Here is a 21534-nt window from a genome sequence, read left to right on the forward strand (position 1 = left end):
GGGGTTATTATTATAACATGTATGTTTGATAAAACAGTGAAGTGTTCGACAATAGAAGATTAATGGTGGTTTTATCTCATTTTTATTCAAACAGTTACCCCTGACGAAGGACTAAATAAATAGGCCCGAAATGCATTGGAATTTGTTACATCTTGAACTGTTTTGTGAATTGAGTTGCCTACGTGGGGCAGCAAGAGGTTTGGATGGGCACAACTTAAAAAATTGGGTTTCTGAACAGCCTTGTTGTGAACAGCAAAGTAAAAGATTGAGGGCCATATGTAGATAAATTATATTTACCGATTCATAAATACCGATTTTTACCGATTCGGTATTTATGAATCGGTAAATAGTATGTAGGTAAACAATCGGTAATTATTACCGATTCGGTAAATATCGGTATTCATGAATAGGTATTTACCGAATCGGTAATAATGCATCCCTTCCCATTCATTCCTATGGGCAATGAAGCCATTTACTATTACCGATTCGGTAAATACCGAATCGGTAATAGGGGAAGCATAATCATGGGTGGCAGGGTGTCACATTGACACCCTGTTGCACCCCTGATACGTGCATGTGTGCACATGTGGCGCACATACATGCCCTAAGGGCATGTATGTCTGCCACATGACACTTTTAAAGCAGCCAAATTTAGCTTTTTGAAAGGTATCCGTTATTTAACATCAACCTGTAGTTGGTGTTAAATACCGAATCCTTACTACTGAAATTCACTCACTTGAGTGCTCCCTACATATGATTTAAGGATTCGGTAATTTGACGAATCTGTATTTTACCGATTCGGTATTTTACCGATCCCTTACCGATTCGGTAAATTATCGAATCCTTAAATCATGCCTCCTACATCTCAAATGCCTAAATACCGGTCGTTAACGGGATATTTACCGAATTTCGGCCGTTACCGACCGGTATTTAGCTACCTACATGAGGCCCAAAGTGATAAAAATAAGTCTGAAAAAAGTCTGATGAAATTTGAATAACATTCAATAAATATGGTGTTTGAAACACGAAAAATGTTTTGAAGCATCTCTTTCAAGCTGTGCGATTGGATAGTTGCACAGTTGTGCTGCCATAATTGTTGGAACTTTTACACATGTCTTGAGGCTTGGCACGGCTCCAGTCTGCATGCAAAAAGGAATCAATTGACAAGCAAGGAGAAAAACTGACGAACATGTTGTGCATCTGCTATTCTTTAGTGTTTGATGAATCAATGTTGCCTCACCCAAGCAGTTTTGCACCCAGCATAAAAGGATTAATTTGGTTCATCGCAAGATTACTATATACAACGGGGCAGATTTATGAGCCCCTTGCGCCACTTTTGCGTCACTTTTCCCATGTTAAAAGTGACGCAAAAGTGGCACAAGGGGCTCATAAATCTGCCCCAACATCTTTATCAACAAGGCTGCCGCAATTCACCACAAAGCCATTGGAGGCGTGTCTTCTTGGACTTACGTTAAAGACTCGGGAGTCAAATGAATACTCTTGACGTACATTTGTGCATTACATTGTTGTTTATATTCACATGGATTTATGTTCTGGCAAAAATGAAGGTTTATAACATATAAACTAAGTCGATGAGTTGTTGTGATGTAGGGCATTGATCAGTATCACACACAAGTAGGGCGTGGGGTCATAAGGGATTGTGGGATTTGTAGTTGAGGTAATTAGTTTGGGTTTGTAGTGAGCATGGGCTGTGTTACACTGGGAGGACACGTTCGAGTCGGGTTGAGTTTAAATTTGGTCGGAACAAGTGATGCAGCTTTAAAGGGAAAGCAGTCGCAGCTGCTCGCGTTTTGGTGATTGGAGGAATCACGTTAGAGGCTAAGTTTAAATTTTGGGTTTTGGGGAAGAGAAAGTGGTGTTAGCAGTTACTATGAGGAAAGGAGGTGTTGGAGTGGTAGGGAATTTTAATGGAACAACAGCAGGTATGTCATGGAAAGTGGGATGGGGGGCGCTGCATTACTAATGTGTAATATTTGGGCACTTTATATTTTGTTTACAGAGGGGTTAGATATAGGCACATGAGATTCAGTTGATATGCAATTTCGGGTGGTTGAGGATTTATGCAGCAACGCGGTTTAATTGGCAGGCATGAGATCGTGGATTGGTGTGGGGGAGGTTATTGCGTGCTGTAAATCACTTGACAAGGGGGCAGCGCACTGAATGCATTTAGACTATGGTGTGTTTATTTAATTTTTATTTCATCACTTATTTGTACAGAGTGGGATTATTACTATAACATGTATGTTTGATAAAACAGCGAAGTGTTCGGCAATAGAAGATTAATGGTGGTTTTATCTCACTTTTATTCAAACAGTTACCCCTGACTAAGGGCTAAATAAATGGGCCCGAAATGCATTGGGATTTGTTACATCTTGAACTGTTTTGTGAATTGAGTTGCCTACGTGGGGCAGTAAGAGGCTTGGATGGGCACAACTGCTCCATTTGAAAAAAATGGGTTTCTGAACAGCCTTGTTGTTAACAGCAAAGCAAAAGATAAAGTGATAAAAAATTTGAATATCATTCAATAAATATGGTGTTTGAAACACGAAAAATGTTTTTAAGTATCTCTTTCAAGCTGTGCGATTGGAAAGGCAGCACAGTTGTGCTGCCATAATTATTGGAACTAAGTATCTATATAGGCCACACTGGCAATATAGAGATTAGATTGCCCGCCCATGCACAGAATTCAATATTCAAATGTTTTCCAGAGGAACATAATCCATCATAATTAATTACCAGCATCATCATCCTTCCAGCACTAAAGGTTACGCTTGTCCACTTCATAGCTCGAGTCAACTTCAGTTTGTAACTTGTACTAGGCTAGTCCACCATTCTGTTTATTTTACTTTAGCATTGCTCATCCTCATAGTTTCTTGTTTGGCAGTCTTTTTCTTGTGTACTGTACTCTTACTTGTCGTTCCCTCTTCTCCCTCAGGTGACTGTCTCATTTTCTTCTTTTACAAATGCTACTGTCTACTACTACTACTACTACCACCACCATGGCACCTTGGGAAATCAAACCATCAACATGCAGCCACCGCTTCACCTAATCATCAATCACAGGTAAGAAAAGTAGTGTGGGGGATGCAATGATGTATATACTATGGAAATTAATTAATTCACACACGCACACCCTTGCAAGTCCATAGGGATTTTAGCTGTAGACTGCATAGACTAGGAGGATAGACTGACAGTAGTAGGACAAGTGAGGGTACTGCATCTATTGTTGGTGAGTTACACAACCGGCAGATTTCAAAAACTGGCTGCGGCCCTACAGCAAACGAAACAGTGTGAAGTAACAGAGTAACCCCGCTAAAAAAGATTTACATGATATGTAAAACTATAAATAATGTATTCCCCAAATAAATATAAACTAGAAGGAAAGAAACCCACAACACCTGACCCACCCCTCTCTATAACCCCAACCAATGTCCAGTAAAGCAACGCAAGTCCAAAAGAATTGTCCATAAAAGTAAATGTCTATAAAAAAAACTCCCAAGTTTTACACAATTCCCACATTCCCACCCTCTCACTAACAAGTCCCACCCACCACAAAAAAAGATTAGAAAAGGGGCAAGAGTCAAGAGACTGAGGTCTAGCAGCAGGCTAGCTCAATATTGCACTCAAGAAGGTGGAAGGACTCCTCCATCCTGCCCTATAGGAGTGCCATGCAGGGGAGTATGCAGCGCATACATGTTTTTACAGGAACAACAGGATGGGCAGCAGTGGTTGATCTGCAGTGGGCAGCTGCCAGACCATGGTGCCGTTCCACCGGAAGCATTGGGGGGGCCTGGCTGGGGCCCGCGGCATTGGAGGCTGCAGCTGCTGCCTCCTCCTCCTCTTCCGCCAGAGCCACCAGCCGCCGATATTCATCCCTGATGGCCTCCAGCTTCCGTTGCCGGGTCTTGGCTGCTAACTCCTGCTTGTTGGTTTGGTAAGCAGTTAGCAAGTTATATCAAGAAAGAAAAAAGACAATTGTAACCAATACTCTTAGCAAAACAGTAACACAAAATAATACACATAAAAGTATAGTGGCACAATAGCACTAGCAGTACATAACATTTGCGGTATCCTCACTTCCTCGACCGCTAAGCTTTGGATGTGATTAGAGTTTCAGGCATTAGGCTCTATGTAATGTAATGTAATGTAATTTAAAGGAGTCTTGTATAGCGCATGCTGTCACCCTTTGGGTATCCTGGCGCTTTACCCTACCGAGTTGAAAAAGGTACCTGTAAACAAATTGCCCGGGGATTCATAGCACAGAATACTTCTACCTAGGAAACAGCCAGGTCTTCAGCCTCTTCCTAATTGGAAGCATAGAATGAATTTTCATGATGTCTGAGGGAAGTTCATTCCATAGCCCTAAGGCTGCCACACTAAAGGCTCTGCCACCAGACTTTGTTTTCTTGAACCTTAAGGTATTTACCAGGTTTGCACTTGCCGAACGAAGAGGTCTCCTGGGGGCATACCAAGTACATTTCCTCTTCAGGGGTTTTGGGCCCATTCCGTGTACTGCTCTGAACACAATACAGAGGGATTTAAATTGTATCCTCTGGTGAACTGTCAGCCAATGAAGGTCCTTCAGGGCCATAGAAGTTGAGGAACTACGCTGCCTGTTCAGAGCTAATTTGGCCGCTATTGACTGGATCCTTTGCAACCTCTGTATCGTTGATTTTGAAGCACCCAAGTACAGTGAGTTGCAGTAATCCAGCCTGTTCAAAATCACACACCTCACAACTTGTGATCTTGTGGCAGCAGGTAAGAGCGGCAAAATGTTTCGTAGAGCTCTGAGCAGGGAGAAACATGTGCTAACTATTTTACTGGCTTGTGACTCCTGCTGCCGGTTATCATCCATCAGAAACCCCAAATTACGCACCATTTTAACTGGTGCTAGAGGTTTATCTATTGGAGTAAGCTGAAATTCTAACAATAGGGGACGATCAATCTTAGTTGTTGAGCAGTATACAATCTCTGTTTTTCTCCATTAAATTGTAACGAGTTAATTCTAAGCCATTTAGTAGTTTGTTGCATACACTCAAGAAATGTATTCAGGGAAACTGCCTGGTTACCTTCAAGTGAGAACACCAATTGCCTATCATCTGCATAGTTTACAAGATCAATATCAAAAGATTTGATAATGGAGATGAGAGGACACAAATAAATGTTAAATAAAATTGGACTTATAGCTGATCCCTGTGGTACCCCGTGGCATATGGGGGTACTTGAGGATGTGAAAGATGGAATTGTAACTACCTGTTGTCTACATGTCGGATAAGAACGTAGCCAGTTCAGTGGCAGACCTTTTACTCCAATACTCTCTAGTCTTTTCAATAAGATATTATGATTCACCGTATCAAATGCAGCTGACATATCCAATAATACCAGTACACTTGAGTTACCATTGTCAGCCCGCATTCTTAGGTTATCTAATACTGTCACTAGGGCGGTTTCAGTCTACTATGGAGGAGAAAGTATTCTTCTCTTTCTTGTTTAGCTAAAGTAATCTTGTAGGTATCCCAGTTCAGTCATCTGGCGGCCTAGACAGTCATACTTGTGTCGCAGACTCACGTTACTTTACTACTGTCTGCAGGTGGGGCAGCTATACCACAGAATTATCTATTTTTCTATTATGGCCATACTCTGTTAAATCAATGGAAAATGTTATGTTATATTAGCTCATATTTATATAGTGCACGGCTACTCCATGGAGTGTCCCGGCACTGAAAAAAACATAGACCACATACCGACGAACAAAGCTAGTCACTTCAAAGGGAAATCATAACTGGAAGATCCACGTTTTGAGACCCTTCCTGAATGAAAGGAGGTCAGGGCTCTGATTGACGGATAAAGGAAGGCAGTTCCACAGCAGAGAGGCCACTACATAAAAGGATCTGCCCCCTACTCGGGAAAGTTGCACCTTAGGGGTGGTAATCAGGAGTTGGGAAGAGGATCTCAGAGTGCGCTGAGGCATATAAGGTTGGAATCTGTCCCAAAGATAAGGGGCTCCAATCTTGTGGAAGGCTTTAAAGACCAAACCCAGGGTTTTAAACTGAATTATTTTTCGCACCGGGAGCCAGTGCAGTGATGACAGGAGCTGGGAGGTATGAGTTCTGGGCCCTGTCAAAAAGATGGCCCTGGCCGCTGCGTTCTGGATCACTTGCAGACGGGCAAGGAGATGTTCAGGGAGGCCGAGATACAGGGAATTAACATAATCTAGTCTAGAGACTATCAAGGCCTGAACAACTGTCTTCCTGTAGGGGATTGAGAGCAAGGGAAGAAAATTCCTAAGCATTCTCAGCAGCCCGAAGCAGGCCCCAGCGACTGTATGAATTTGGGTCTTCATGGAGAGGGCCGAATCCAAATCGACTCCTAAATTCTTCACGGTAGAGACGGCTGACACAGGAGGGGACATCTCCTGAGGCCACCATGCATGCCAATCTTCACACAGATGTGGGCCGAAAAAGATGATTTCTGACTTCTCAGAGTTGCATTTTAGATGGTTATAGCTTAGCCAGGAGAAGACTTTAGAGAGACAGATAATAATTAGGTTGCCCTTGAATTCAACACTCTTCTCGCAGGTGAACAACAGCTGAGTATTATCAGCATATGACACTGTTTTAGCACCAAATTTCTCGACGAGAAGGGCATGCAGGGCCATGTACAAATTAAATAATGTTGGGCTCAGAATTGAGCCCTGGGGGACCCCAACATGCATAGGAGGAATTGCCCAGAAAAAGGAGGGGACCAAATAGTTTGGGAGCGGTTGGTAAGAAAGGACGCAAACCAGCTCAATACCGTGCCACCAATACCACTCTTCCAGAGTCTTTGCAGTAATCTAGTATGGGCCACGGTATCGAAAGCTGCAGAGAGGTCCAGTAAAACCAGTACTGCATTACCTCCTCTATCCAACATAGCTTTAATTGTCTCTGCAAATTCTAACAAAGCAGTCTCGGTGCTAAAATTAGCTCTGAAACCAGACTGGCTAGAGTGCAGCAAGCAGTTGGTCTCCATGTAGTTTGTTAAAACTCCATTAACAAATTTTTCCACAACCTTGGAAAAAAAGGCAGGAGTGAGATGGGCCTATAATTACTGGCGGCCGCAGGGTCTGCCGTAGGTTTCTTCAATAGCGGAAGAATTTTGGCGTGTTTCCACGTTTGGGGCATCAACCCTTCCCTCAAAGCGGTGTTCAGAATAGGGTTCACTATGGGGTTGATCACTTCCGCAATAGAAGACAACACTTTAGCTGGGAAGGGGTCGGAGGGGGAGCCAGATTTTAAAGATTTCATTAGCACCAGAGACTGCTCCAAAGTGATCATAGGGAACTCCGTAAGAGACGTAATGGAACGTGGACAGACCTCTAACTGAGGTCAACCGACATCCTCCAGGTAAAATGACTGTTCTACAAAGGAGTCCTGGATAACTTTGATTTTTCCATAAAAAAAGCAGGCCATGCAATCAGTCCATTCACTTGTAGGAACAAACGGTTGGCTGACTGTCATCGGGGAGGAGAAGCTTTTTACAATATTCAAGAGGGTTTTACTTTTATTAGCTGCCAAATCAATTTTTGTTGACAGAAAGAGTTTATTTTCCTCACGTACTTTCCTGAAGTGATTTTTTCAAAGCAAGTTTATATGTCAATTTATCAGAGGAGCCATAAGTTCTCCGTCACTCTCTTTCGAGATGTTTACAGGCCCTTTTGCTATCCCTTAGGGCTTCAGAAAACCAAGAGGCCGAAACTCGAGTGGATTTAGCGGGCCTCACTGAGGGGGGAGCTCGTTCCAAGGTCTGTCGTTGTAAACAGCCCTCTAAGGCCTGCACATCTAGTTCCAGGGTACCACTTAAGGGAATCGGGTGATACAGCATAGCGCACTGAATGGCCTCAGGTGTCATCAGATAGAAAGGCCTGAAACTGTGACTGGCACTGGCTGTGTCCGAAAATTGGAGTCCTGCATGTTCTCTGCGAATTTTAAACTCAACCAGATTGTGGTCTGACCAAGTTAGGGCTAATGGGACATTCATGTAATTTTTGTCATGGGTGAGAAGACATACATATGGGATCAGGTTAAAAATATCAAAGTATTCATACAATCTCATGGAATCAGTATCCAATAACTTGTCCATGTGAAGATTGAAATCACCAAGGACCATACAATGGCTATATTTAGCTGCAATGGGGGAGACAATATGGCTAATGGATTCCACAAAGTTCTTTGCTGGTCCGGGAGGGCGGTAGATTACTACTCCTGCCATTAATTGCTGGGCCAAAAATGTCAGAAGAAAACCCAGACTCTCAGCCCCCTCTATCTCCGTATTTACTAAGGGCGTACAGGAAAAAGAGCTCCTGTATACTATGGCTTACCCGCCGCCTCTCCCGGTGGGGCGGTCCTTCCTCAAAATCTGATAAACCTGGGGGATCGCTTTAGCAATAGTAGGATTGGAAGCATCCGTTGAGAGAAACAACAGATTGGGGGAGTCGACCAAATAATCATATATTTCAAATTCATGTTTTTTAAGGAGCGAACATTCAGTAAGGCGGCCCTCGGGAAGTTACATGAAGCATCTGCTCTATGCTAGGAGCAATCGTGTCCATTTAACTTAGTGCTCTCTGAGAAAAGGGCAGACTGTCCAATTGCATTCTTTGCACCTCAAGGAGAGGGTATTCTCCAACATATCTAAGTGAGGTCTGCAGGCAGAGCGATTATCAAAGTCTAGGAGGTAGTCCCTGCCATATGCAATTACCTTAGGCGGCTCCGTAACAAAACCGGCAGCGCAACCGGCCCCGGCCCCCTCCGGGACCCTAACGGGCGCAGACGGGCTTGTCTTAGGCGCGTCTTCGACGCCCCACCGGCACGCCCGTTGCACACATCCGCTGTGCGCGTCTGCTGCGCACTCGCCCAGTGTCCCATTTAGGGGCCAGTGTTCAACCACTAGACCGCACCATCGTGAGTAAAATGGCGGATTGCGGTCGAAGAGCGATAAAGAATAGCAGTGTTCGATTCCCCCTTCCTCAACCAAAGTTCCCAAATAAAAGTTCCCAACACAGCAAGTTTAAAACAACACTAAAATGTTAAAAACAATTTCATGAAATGCAAAGTGTTCCAATTAGCAGCAAGTGAAGCGAGAGGCAGGAAATGCTCAATTTCACTTTCACCCTGACTACCAGAACAAGGCAGATGATATGATTACTAATGTGAATGATTGATGATATACGTCACGACATCACATGACATGTGGTACTACTATTGTTTGCTTGTAACCATGCAGACGACCGCAACAGACCACCCATGGCTGATGACACGGTCAAAATGAGCAAATTACATGGGTAGGGAGCGGGAGTGGGCCTTTGAGTCGGAGGGAGGTGATTGATGATGGGTGGATACATACATTCATAAGGGAGTATTCTGAAATACAACCTCAAACCTTTGAATCAAAAACCTTGAAAAAAAAAAAAAACAGTCCCTGTTCATTCTTCTTCCCAGGGATTTTTCCACTTATCATTGCATTGCTTTTCTAGCATTTTTTTCAATCTTCACCCATGGCTTTGCTACTCTGTCACGGTTTAATTTTCTTTTACATTCTCTGTGAGAAAGTACCATCTTTCTTGCATGGTATGCCCCCACTTTTTGCTAAATTGCTGATGTACTTTTACTGAGTGTGCCCTGGGCTCCTGCCAATCAGGTACCCAGGGCCTATGTTCCTTCCCTAAAACTGTGTTGAAGCCTAAACCCAATTGGCATCTCTGGCCACATGTCAGCCCCTGGTGAACAAGTTACTTACCTTCGGTAACAATATATTTGTAAGAAACATTAGTTAGTTAGATTTCTTACCTTAGAATATCCCCAGGCGTCAGGCTGGATCCGGAAAGATTTTTCGTCAGCAATACCCTTGTGCGTCGCTAGGCGTTGTCTGCGGCTCCGCGTCCGTCGTCGGAGTCGTGATCGCCGGGATGACATCGTCGGAGTACTTAGACGCCGCCCTCGTGCGCTGACGTCAGTTCTTGTACATAGCTTTCCGTGCCAGAAACGCAGAGCGATGCAAGAAACCGACACTGATACCATGAATCTAGGGCCCTGAAAGGGATGACCTTAACCCTAGATATCAGTTCGCAGAACGGGGAGGATGGGTGGGGCGGTAAGGAATCTAACTAATGTTTCTTACAGATATATCTTTACAGAACGTAAGTAACTTGTTCATCTGAAAGAAACACGTTAGTTAGATTCCGTACCTTAGAATAGATACCCCAGCAATACCAACCCCGGTGGTGTGTGTGCGAACCAAGATCACACCAGGAAGTCCTGGAGAACGGAACGGCCAAAGAAGCCATCTCTCGGACTTGGATGTCCAGGCAGTAATGCTTAGCAAACGTGTGCAGCGAGGCCCAGGTTGCTGCCTGACAAATGTCCTGCAGAGGGACTCCCTGTCCCAGGGCAGTAGTAGCCACTGTGGCCCGAGTGGAATGGGCCCTCAGGCCCACAGGAGGCTCCTTCTTAGCCAAGGAATAACAGGCCTTAATGCACAAAACGACTCACCGAGAGATGGTCTGCTTATACACTGCCCGCCCCTTCTTAGCGCCCACGTATCCAGCGAAGAGTTGGTCGTCCACCCGGAACTGTTTCGTGCGGTCCAGATAGAAGGAGAGCGCACGGTTTGGGTCCAGACGGTAGAGCCTCTCTTCCTCTTTCGAGGGATGCGGAGGCAGAAAGAAGGTAGGCAATGTAACAGACTGGCCGATGTGAAAGGCAGTAACCACCTTAGGGAGAAAGGAAGGACGAGTCCTGAGTACAACCTTGTCCGGATGGACAGAGAGGAAAGGAGGTTTAGAAGAGAGAGCCTGGAGCTCACTCACTCTTCTGGCAGAGGTGATGGCAACCAGGAAAGCAGTCTTAAGAGTCAGAAGACAAAGAGGGCAATTATAAAGAGGCTCAAAGGGAGTGCACATCAGATATGTCAAGACCAGGTTCAAGTCCCACTGAGGCATTACGAAAGGGACAGGAGGAAACATGTGAGTAATACCTTTAAAGAATCTAGCAACAACAGGAGACTTGAAAGGAGAACGCTTATCAGGAAGCCGTAAGAAGGCAGAAACAGCTGAAAGATATCCTTTGAGGGTGCCCAGAGCAGAGCCCTGCTGGGCCAGGGAAAGACGAAAGAATAGAACTTCAGAAAGAGGGGCAGAAAGGGGATCCACAGCCTTTGCTGTGCACCATGCCACAAATTTGTTCCACCTGCAGGCGTATGCCGTTTTAGTGGAGGGATGCCTGACTGCCAGAATGACATCACAGACTTCAGGAGGCAAGTCAAATGGCATCAACTGTCGCCGCTCAATCTCCACGCATGGAGGTGGAGGCTGGACAGGTTCGGGTGGAGGACCGTCCCCTGCTGCTGCGACAGAAGGTCCTCCTAAAGAGGCAGTCGAATCGGGGGATCGATTGACAGACTGAGTAGCTCGGGATACCAGTATCTTTGTGCCCAATCCGGAGCCACAAGGATGACTTGGGCCCGGTCGCGCCTGATCTTCTTCAGCACTCTGGGCAGAAGTGGTATAGGAGGAAAGGCGTACAACAGACCGCAACTCCACTCGCGACGAAAAGTGTCTCCAAGCGAGTGCCGCCTTGGAAATTCCAACGCGCAGAACTGATGACATTGCGCGTTTTCTTCGGTGGCGAATACATCTAACCAAGGCTCTCCCCACTGCTGAAAGAGGCCTTGCGCCACGTCCGAGCTCAGACGCCATTCATGATCCATCATGTACCGGCGGCTGAGTTTGTCCGCCATGGCATTCAGAGAGCCCGCCAGGGTGATGCCCTGATGTTCCAGCCATGTCCAGAGGAGCAGAGCCTCCTGACAAAGGGTCCACGACCCCACTCCGCCCTGTGTGCTGCAATACCACATAGCGGTGTTGTTGTCCATGAACACCTGCACTACACTTCCCCGAACAGAGGGAAGGAATGCCTTCAGTGCAAGCCGGATCGCCCGCTGCTCCAATAGGTTGATATGGAGCCAGGACGGTGGTCCGGCAGGGCCTGCAGGACGGGGATGTGAAAATATGCGTCCTGCAAGTCCAACGCTACCATCCAGTCTCCAGGGTCGAGGGCAGCCAGAACCTGAGCTAAGGTGAGCCTCTTGAATTTCTCCTTCTGGAGTAAGGCGTTGATGCTCCTGAGGTCCAAGATAGGGCGTAGGCCCCCCCTTTGCCCTTCTTGGGAACCAGAAAGTAGTGGGAATAACAACCCCGACCTACTTCTGGGCCAGGAACGCGTTCGATGGCCCCCTTGGCCAAGAGGGCCATAACTTCCTCCTGCAGAAGTAACAAGTGATCCCCCGACATGCGGTGGTACTGTAGTGGCATGGCTGGAGGGGTCACCTTGAAGGGGAGGGAGTAGCCCCTTCGGACTATTTGCAGCACCCATCTGTCCGCCGTGATGGTACGCCAGTGGAGCAGGTGATGGCGAACCTTGCCTCCCACTGGCGTGGAATGGGCCTGAAAGGTCAGACTAGGAAGGCTTTGAGGCAGATGCTGCTGGGGCAGATGTGGGCTGATCGGCTCTCTGTCCCCCTGCTCCGGCTCGGCAGAATCCACGTCCGTGACCGCGTTGAGGCTGGGTCTGCGGCCTGTGGCTAGACGGACGTGTGGGGGCGCCCCTTCCTTGGCCACGAAAGGGGCGAAAAGCAGATGTTTGCAGGCGCGGGGCCGAGAGGCCCAAGGACTTGGCTGTAGCCCTGGAGTCCTTAAAGCGCTCCAGCGCACTATCCGCTTTGTCGCCAAAAAGGCGACGGACATCGAAGGGCTTGTCCATGAGGGTGCTCTGGACATCCCCGGAGAAATTCATGGATCTCAGCCAGGTGTGGCGACGAATCGCCACCGTCATCGCAATCGCCCTACCTAGCGAGTCCGTTGTATCAAGCCCACATCGTATCGAGTACGTTGCTGCATTCCGCCCCTCAGCAAGAGCCTGGGCGAGCCGTGTCCTGGCCTCCTCCGTGCACTGGGGCAGCACGTCCACCACCGTATCCCACAAGGAGTGGGTGTAACAGTCCAAAAGGCGTGTGGTGTTGATGGACCGCAACCCCAAACAGAGGGAGGAAAACAGCTTCTTACCAAACTGTTCCAACATTTGGATTACCCACCTGGAGGAGCGGACGGGAAGGCGGTCTGGGATGTAGAGGCCTGGATAACCAGGCTCTAAGGGGTGGGGTGCACCGACAGAGCTGTGGTCGCCCGGTGCGGGGCGGTGGCACCGGGCCACGTTCCGGTCCACAGGAGTGACTGTGGCGGGCTTGGACCAGGTGCCCATCAGAACTTTGGTCAGTGCTTCATTGAACTGCAGCAGAGGCTCCGAGGAGCTTACTGGCAGATGAAGCACTTCAGTGAGGAGGTTAGTCCTCACGGCCACTGCAGGGAGCTCCAGATGAATGGCTTCGGCAGTCCTGCGCAGCACCACAGAATAGGTAACACCCTCCTCCATAGCCACAGAGGGAGGAGAGATGAAGCCATTGTCAGGGGAGATGTCGAGACCACTGGCATCCCCCAGCTCTTCTGCCCAGTCCTGATCAAACTGGCACTGCTGTGCCAGAGGGTCCTCAGACCCCTCCCAGTCGTCCCCGTCATCCGACTCCTGGTAGACAGGCTGAAAGGTCGGAGCCGGGCGGCAGATGAATTGCTCATCCATCGGCGCGGCGCCGCTCCGACGCCGGACCGGGAATGAACCTGGGGACATCGTCATCCGAAGACAGCGCCGGGGGCGGCACCGAAGGTGTCGGCACCGGCAGAGGGGTCATAAGGTCAACCGGCTTCGACCGGGATCCAGGGCCTGGATCCCACAGGGGCCTGCGCCGTCGGGACCGAAGTCGGGGCCGGAGCCGCCGGTTCGCTAGGCCTCCCAGTCGAACCTGCGGGGCCCGAAGGCACGCCGGCAGGCCTCGACGGCGAAGTGAGACTCCTCATGGCCACAAGGAAGTCTCGGATCTCCACCGGAGTCGCATTAGGCCCAGGGACTGGAGGGTATGGGGCCGGATGCTACTCCTGCAGCTCCGATGGAGCCGCGCAGGTGGTGCCACCCGAACCCTCAGCCGAGTCGCGCGACAGGCGAGGGGAGTCAGAAGATCGATGTTGCCTCTTCTACTTCTTCTTACTGTGCCTCGACTTACCGGAATGCGAGGACTTCGATCCCGTTGAGCGGTGATGGCTGCGGCTCCGCGACCGGTCCCTCGACCTCCTCCTCGACCGGGACCTTGAGCGACGGGGAGCCGACTGCCGGATCTCGGGGCATGACTCGGCATCTTGGTCGGCCCCAAGGCAGTAGAGACACCGACTGTGGTGATCCATGACCGACTTCAGGCGGTAACAGGCGTCGCACAGCTTGAAACCGGGCATCCCTACCGGCACCAGGAGTCGAGGTCGACTTGAAAGAGGAACCAAAAAAGTTCAAAAAGTTTTGTCAAAAAGTGACTAAAGGGTATGCTCTTCCCGAGTCTGCGCTTACTGGCGCGGAAAAAAGAAGAACTGACGTCAGCGCACGAGGGCGGCGTCTACGTCCTCCGACAACGTCATCCCGGCGATCACGACACCGACGACTGACATGGAGCCGCAGATGACGCCTAGCGACGCGCAAGGGTTTTGCTGACAAAATCTTTCCGGATCCAGCCTGACGCCTGGGGAAATAATAAGATAAGGAATCTAATTAACGTGTTTCTTTCAGATCTTATAAGTTACCCCACACTCCTTCCACAGAGACTTCATATACTGGGAGATGAAGTTGGTCCCCCTGTCACACACCACCTCTGTGGGGAACCCCACATGGGAGAAAATCCCCATCAGTGCCTGTCCCACCTCGGGGGCCGTCACTGTCCTGAGCAGGATGGCTTCAGGGTACCGGGTGGCATCGTCCACCAAGACCAGGATGAACCTGTTGCCCATGGCTGTCTTGGTGTCCCGAGGCCCCACAATGTCAATGCCCACTCGCTCGAATGTGGTACTGACAACCGGAAAGGGCTGGAGTGGGGCCTTAATCTTCCCGCACTCTTCCCACTTGCCTGGCAGGCTTCACATGTCCTGCAATGAGCGTCTGAGCTCTTGCGCATCTGGGGCCAATAAAAGTGGGTGGCAAGCCTCTCAAAGGTCTTGGTCTGCCCCAGATGTCGAGCCAACCCCAGTAGAAAAGCTCTGAAGCACGCGGGTGCCACTAGCACACGGGCTGACCCCGGTTCAGCAGCCTTAGGCTCGCTATACAGGAGACTGTTCTCCCAATATATCAGATGTGAACCAGACTTGTCACCTGCTGCCTGGGATGCAGCCTGTTGCCGCATACCCTCAAGAGAAGGGCAAACTCTTTGCTGCTCACAAAACTCCTCCCTGGTGGGCCCCCCTTCCTGCTGCCAATGGGTCAGCTCAGGCAGGTCCCCCAGTTCAGTGATCTGCTCCCCGGTAGGCTCCAGGGCATCCCCCTCAGGGTCTGTTCCCTCCTGGGCCGTGAGAACCAAGGGGGCCCCCTTCCCCTGCCCCTCTTCTCTAAGGCAGGGATCTGGGCCATACTCTCAGGCTCCAGGTCCTTCTCAACACCCTCCTTGGCTGCCATGCACCGAGTGGTAGCACACACCCACTCAGGCAGACCCAACATCTCTAAGTGAGATCTCCTCTCCACCGTAGCCCACAGGGAGTTCTCCAAATGATTACCCAACAGACAGTTTACAGGCATGACGGGCCTCACAGCCACATGAAGAGTTCCTGAGACCCGCCCCCCATTCAAAGGGAACCGGAGCCACCTCACATTGGCTCTCTGAGTTGTCTGTGGACACCAATGGGTAGAATGCATGGGGGACAACCTGCTCTTTGTACACCAACCGGGAGCTGACCGCAGTTACACTGGCTCCTGTGTCTCTAGAGCCTCCACTCTATGGCCATTGATGGTCATCCACTGCCTGTACTTTTTAGTGTTATCAGGCAGTGTAGGCTTAGGGACCATCTCAAAGTCTCCAATGAGACAAGGGTCAACTCTACGGGATCCCACCCACCTTGGGCACCCATCTCCTCCCCTCCCAGGGCTACACTAGCAAGCTGGCGGTGTGGTGCATTAGCATTGCTTTGAGGACACAGGGGATCAAAGTATCTGTGGCCCACTTGACCACACTTAAAACAAGTAAGGGGCCTACTCTGAACAGGCCTACCTGTCGGGGGCACTGGCTTCTTCTCTTGGGGAGGCTGGAACACCACTGCTTGGTTCTCTTGGGAATTACTTTGGGGCCCTCTCTGGAACTCCCTCGGTTTACCCCTGTCCCCCCCACTTCTCTGCTGGGGTCCCTGCCCACCTTTGGCAAAGTCTCCCATTGGACCCTTGCGAACCCGGGTGCTCACCCAGCGATCCGCCTCCTCAGCAAGCTTCCTAGGGTTAGTCAGCTTGCAATCGATCAGGTGCCGGCGTAGCTCAGGAAAACAGTTACTAGATAAATGCTCCCATGCAACCAAATCATAAAGCTGCTCAAAAGTTTCTACTTTGCTACCTTTTACCCAGCGTTCCATTGTTCTGCAAAAAAAAGACACATATTCAGCCCAAGTGGTACCCTCTAGCTTCTTGCAGGTCCTAAACCTCTGCCTATACATCTCAGGGGTCAAACCATAGTAGGTCATCAAAGCTTCCTTCATGTGGGCATAAACCATCCTACTTTCTTGGGGCAGGTCCAACAAGGTATCCTTCCCTTCACTCACAAAGCGTCCCCACAACCCTGCTCCCCAATCCTTCTCAGGGACCCGGTGAGACACCATGGCTAATTTGTAGGGTGCAAACCATTGCCCAATATCTTCACTTTTGTGGAAATCCTTAATAACCTCCTTGGTTATATACACTCTACTCTCCGTATGCTCTACAGGTATGCTGCCACCAGAGGGGGAGATCTCTACACTCTTTGCTTTAATCTCCAACTCCCTCAATATTTTCTCATACTCCAGTTTCATTTTCATAATCTCAAATTCTAACTTCTTGTTCTTTAGGTCCCTCTGACCATCCATTTTAAGCTTAGCCATCTCCATATTATGCCGCCTATCTCTCTCTCTGTCCTCCATCTCTTCTGGAGACAGACTCCTTGCGGACACGCTAGTGCTTGGGTTGAAAATTGCTATATCTCCCACCAAATCTACTACTTCACCCATCTGCTCTCCTGCATTCTCTTCCCCCTCCATAGGCTCTCTCATATTCTTAGGGGCGGCCCTGGCTTCTAACCAGGTCTTCAGCGCCTTGTAATACTCCTCCCTTCTAGTGAGACATGTGATAGGGACTGAAGTGTTTGCAAAAATATTTGAGCTGCTTGGCATTGTAGGTTTCTAATTTCTCTTCTTCCCAGGAGAGATCCTCCGAGGCATTGGATCTGGGCTTGCCCATTGTAGCAATAACTGGCAATATTAATCATAAATAGAATCAAAAAACCTCAAAAACGTATGTGGTTGCGTTATGGTCTGCACTTACTAGTAGTGTACACTATAATTACTGTATGAAATCACAAATGCAAGTCCAGATCCTCACCGCTGACCACCAATGTTAGAAATGGGAGTCTCTAGTTGGCAATGGCTGGCCACTGTCCAAGTGGGGACCCTTCTTCCTAAGTCAGAGTAAGAGGGCTACACCCTTTGATAACCCCTGCTCAACCCTGTGGTAATGTAGCACGAGCAGCTAGGCTTATCTCAGAGGCAGTGTGTGAAGCATTTATGACCATACACAGTAACACAGTGAAGAACGCTACAAAGGGACACCAAACAAGTAGGTTTAAAGAATAAGTATCTTTATATATAGACTTAACACAAGACCAATAACAATAAAAAGCAACAATACTGTAAAATAGGATTCCTCTTGAAAGGCTGCAAAAATAGTTCAAAGTGTGCAAAGAGGAGTCAGTTCAAAGCAGTTGTCTCTATGACCCTTTTACTTACAAAGTACCTGGATTCCGTAGCAAAACAAATAACATTTCGCAAAGAAGCTGTAGCGATGATTTTCTGCACGCTAGGCCGTTGATGCGATGACTCCTTGCCGCGAGGGAGGAGATGAGGCGACGATTCTGTTGCGTGTGCGATCAGGTTGAGATGCGAAGAAATGGCGCTCGCAAGGGAGTGACGATCCTGATGCAATGTGATGAAAATGGCGGACGCCCGGCGTCCGCGCTGCGATTTAGTGATGCGGTGATCTCGATGCGATGATCTCTGAGTTAGCGAGCGCTTGGCAGCTTGCAAACGTGTGATGCGATGATCTTTGGTTGTGAGCACTCCGCGGTAGCAGTGCAATGATTTTCTGGTGCGCTTTCAGCTAGGGCGGCTCACAAACGTGCGTTAGCGGCGATTTCAGCACTCTCCTTTCTGTAGTAGAACTAGAGGCCCTGGAACTCACAGGAGCCTCACCTGCAGATAGAAATCCTCGCTGGGAGGAATCAGGAGGCTGGTGGTGAAGTCTGTTGTGCCTGAGACTTCAGCAGGAGGCTAGCTCTCTCCTAGCCCTTGGGTGATTGCTTTAGCAAGAATAATAAAAGTTCTCTCAAAGTCCTTTTCCCTCTTCTTCCAAGCCCAATGGTAACCACTGCAGGCCAATCCAAGAAACAGCACAGAAGCACAAGGATAGTCACCTCCTGCAGATTCCTTCAGTTACACGGACAGAGGTTCGTCTTGATGTCTGGGAGCAATACCAATTGTAGGGGTTTGAGCACAGGTATTTATACCCAAAAGTCTTTTTCTCAAAAGCTACAAGTCACTGAACCCAGCCAGAACCAGTTCTGCTCAGTCCTGGAGCACTTTGTTTACCAGGCTGCATCCTTCCTTTCAGAAAGAGGGGGTCTGCCAACAGACGCACAGTAGGAGGTGGAACCAGCATTCACCTTGCCAGGTACAGCCCTATTCAGGTCAAGGAGCTACCCCTCCCCATACTCCAAATGAAGATCTCTCTATTCAACCCAGGTCTGACTCAGCCTGCCCTGTCTCTCCAAAACCAGACAGCCAATACACATAACAGCAGAGCACACTGGAAGGCTTAGGTAAGAAAATACCTACTTTCTAAAAGTGGTATTTTCAAAAACAGAATATAAAAATAAACTATACTAAAAGATGTATTTTATTATTCTGAGCTCAGGCATATTACATTTGTTTTTCTACCATGTTCCTTGGGTCAGTTAGGACTATAGAATATAATAGTCAAACTGCCCATTCTGGCCTATGGAGAACAGAGCCTTACAGTAGTGAAAAATAAAATTGGGTGTATTTCACTACCAGGACATGCTACACACACCAAGGCATGTCCTACCTTACACATACAATGCACCCTACCATAGGGGTGACTTACATGATGCCAAGGGAAGGTTCAGGGGCTGGGAAGTGGGTGCACTTCACAGCCAAGATGGCAGTTCTGGACTGCACACAGACTCTGCAATGGCAGGTCTGAGACACACTTTACAAGCTGCTTCTGTGGGTGGTGCAACCCAGCGCTGCAGGCCCCCCAGCAGCATTTGGTTTACCAGCCCTAGGCATACACAGGCCACGCTACTAGGGACTAACAGGTAAACCAAATAAGCCAATCATGGATATACCAATTCACATATCATATTTACACAGGGAGCATTTGCGCTGTGGTACTGAATGGCAGTGGCACAGTAACCAGAGCATCTAATACCAGCAAAAACAGAGGAGACAACAGCGAAAAACGGAAGGGAGACCCACACCAATGGTGCCAGGTCTAACAATTACTTTCACTCCTACAGTTTCACCCATCCAGGCAGGCATCCTTTCTTTCACTCTTCCTTCAACCACCCATGCATCCTATCAGCCACTTGTATGCATCCCAGCCCCCCTTCATTCACTCAAGCATCCTTCTCTGCCATTCATATATTACATGTCACTTGTCCTTCCTCCTTCCATCCTTCTTTCCCTTTTCCATCAACCCATCAAGGTCTTCTTACTCTTAGTCTTCTTCATAAAACTTTCTCTGATGAGTTGAAGATAGAAGAGGCCATTAGTTACTCAACTCTAGCTAATGCTAAGTAAAGGGTATCTTCTTCAACAGTTTACAACAACTGAGTCTCAACAGTACAGTGTACACCCTTGCATTGAGTATATTGTCATTAAGTAAGGAATATGATTTAGCACCGCCCGCCACTGCTGCTGGCTCATCCCCTGCAGCTGCCGCATCAGCTCCCTCCTAGCTGGCGTCGCCTTTATCGCTGGCCCCGGCACTGGTGGTCGGTACGCCTAGAAAAAACATTTCACATTTTTTAGATGCCATATTCACCTCCACATATTTATTTTTCTCACTAGCAAGATTGAAAATATAATACATACATCACACACATCACTGCACTCCGGGTACTACTAAAGCTGAGTAGACAATATGTCCTATCAAAAATAATAAAATATCCGGTTGGGCATTTTATTGGTGGCAATTTCTGAAAAGCCTCGTAAGAAGAGGACAACCCAAAGGACTGGACTCAGTGGCTAAAGCTATTGGTGAATCCTGAATTTTTGAAAAGAAAAACAGTGGCCAACTGGGCGGACAATCAGACATGAGGTCTCTTGGGTGGAAAATATAATGGTGCTGTCTTCCTCCTCCTCATACTTCCTTCTGTGAGAAGTTGGCCTGATGTATGATGTCACTAGTTCTAGTGTACACCCTATATCAGTCCAAACAACCATTATGGTGATTGGTTTTAAAGTCAACCTTATAGACCAGCTATCCTAGTGGTAGCATGGACAAGAGCAGACTTAGGCTAAACTCTGAATCGCATGTGAAGCCAGCTGTGATACCATATATAATCCCTTGAATACCAAATGTAAGGACACCACAACAGATATATATATAAAATAAAGTGTATTTATTCTAGTCAAACCCTCAGCACTCTTTATGAGATTCGAGGTAAGTACAACACAGTCTTATTCAACCATACATTAAGTCACACAGGTAAGTAATACAGTTAGGCCCTAGGGGCCAGGCAAACCATATACTAAATAAGTGGTGTAAGGACCACTGTCACGGAAATAGAATAGACCTTGGCCTAGGGAATCGCTGGGGCTACACTACTCTACCAACAGTTAGGAAGTGGGAGGCCCACGGGATTCAGGTGCAGAGTGGAAACACTCACGCGTAATGTGTATAATCGATAGAAATAGTACAGTTTTGAAATAAGCAGTTTTAGGACACTTCTGGAGTAGCTAGAAAGTCGAGACTCGGAAACTAGACCCTAGGATAGTCAATACCCTTGTGAGCACCGAAGTACCCAAGTTACCTAGCCCACGGGCTGCGGGTGCATAGGTGTGAACTTGCGTCGGGTTTCGTCGTGGACTTCTATGGATGCCTGAAGGAAAGTTGCTGACAGGCAGTCAGTGCAGAGTGTCCGGTGGATCCCAAGGCCAGGATCAAGAAGGAAGGGTACCTGCAAGCAGAAGGGACAGAGTCAAGGTCACTAGCCAGTGACCACGTGGAAACAGGAAGGAACCAGGCGATGTCGTGAAGTTTGCAGGTGAAGAGGTGAAGCTTGTCGCAGCAGCCACAGGTA

The 21534-nt window shown here is 48.2% G+C and overlaps 1 protein-coding gene and 1 long non-coding RNA gene across 2 annotated transcripts in view; one reads left to right on the plus strand and one right to left on the minus strand.

The window, feature by feature from the left end:
* DNAH8 (dynein axonemal heavy chain 8) overlaps positions 1–21534 on the minus strand; it is a 13985216-nt gene that overhangs the window by 5706083 nt on the left and 8257599 nt on the right. The window lies entirely within an intron of this gene.
* The window catches only part of LOC146813761 (uncharacterized), a 92143-nt gene continuing 72499 nt past the window's right edge, over positions 1891–21534 (plus strand). Inside the window, exons 1-2 of the long non-coding RNA XR_014962435.1 lie at positions 1891–1943; positions 2957–3084. This is a non-coding gene — a long non-coding RNA (uncharacterized LOC146813761). The remainder of the gene's footprint in view (positions 1944–2956; positions 3085–21534) is intronic.

The sequence above is a fragment of the Triturus cristatus genome, chromosome 6 (genome assembly GCF_964204655.1).
Source record: "Triturus cristatus chromosome 6, aTriCri1.1, whole genome shotgun sequence".
In the NCBI taxonomy this organism is placed as follows: domain Eukaryota; kingdom Metazoa; phylum Chordata; class Amphibia; order Caudata; family Salamandridae; genus Triturus; species Triturus cristatus.